The sequence below is a fragment of the Vombatus ursinus genome, unplaced genomic scaffold (genome assembly GCF_900497805.2).
Source record: "Vombatus ursinus unplaced genomic scaffold, bare-nosed wombat genome assembly UNPS02010461.1, whole genome shotgun sequence".
NCBI lineage: Eukaryota > Metazoa > Chordata > Mammalia > Diprotodontia > Vombatidae > Vombatus > Vombatus ursinus.
The window spans coordinates 4,413,514-4,413,796 of NW_020950239.1; positions in this window are offsets into that span (position 1 = coordinate 4,413,514).

Below are 283 nucleotides of genomic sequence, written 5' to 3' on the forward strand. Positions count from 1 at the left end.
TGCTCTGAGGCCAGATTTGAACTCAGGTCCTCCTGACTTCAGGGCTAGTGTTCTATCCACTGCGCCACCTAGCTGCCCCTCTATAATTCTTTAAAAACATTTTTTTCTTACTTTTTAGTTCACTATGGACATGAAGGAATTTTTTCTGTGAAAATTCCCTACATTGATGTGGATCGCAAACTTGTCTGAATAGTATGGTAATTGGGAGTTTTCTAGTGTGCTAAGAGATTAAGTGACTCCCCCCCATGCACCCAGCCAGGGTGCGCTAGAAGCAGGCTCTGAA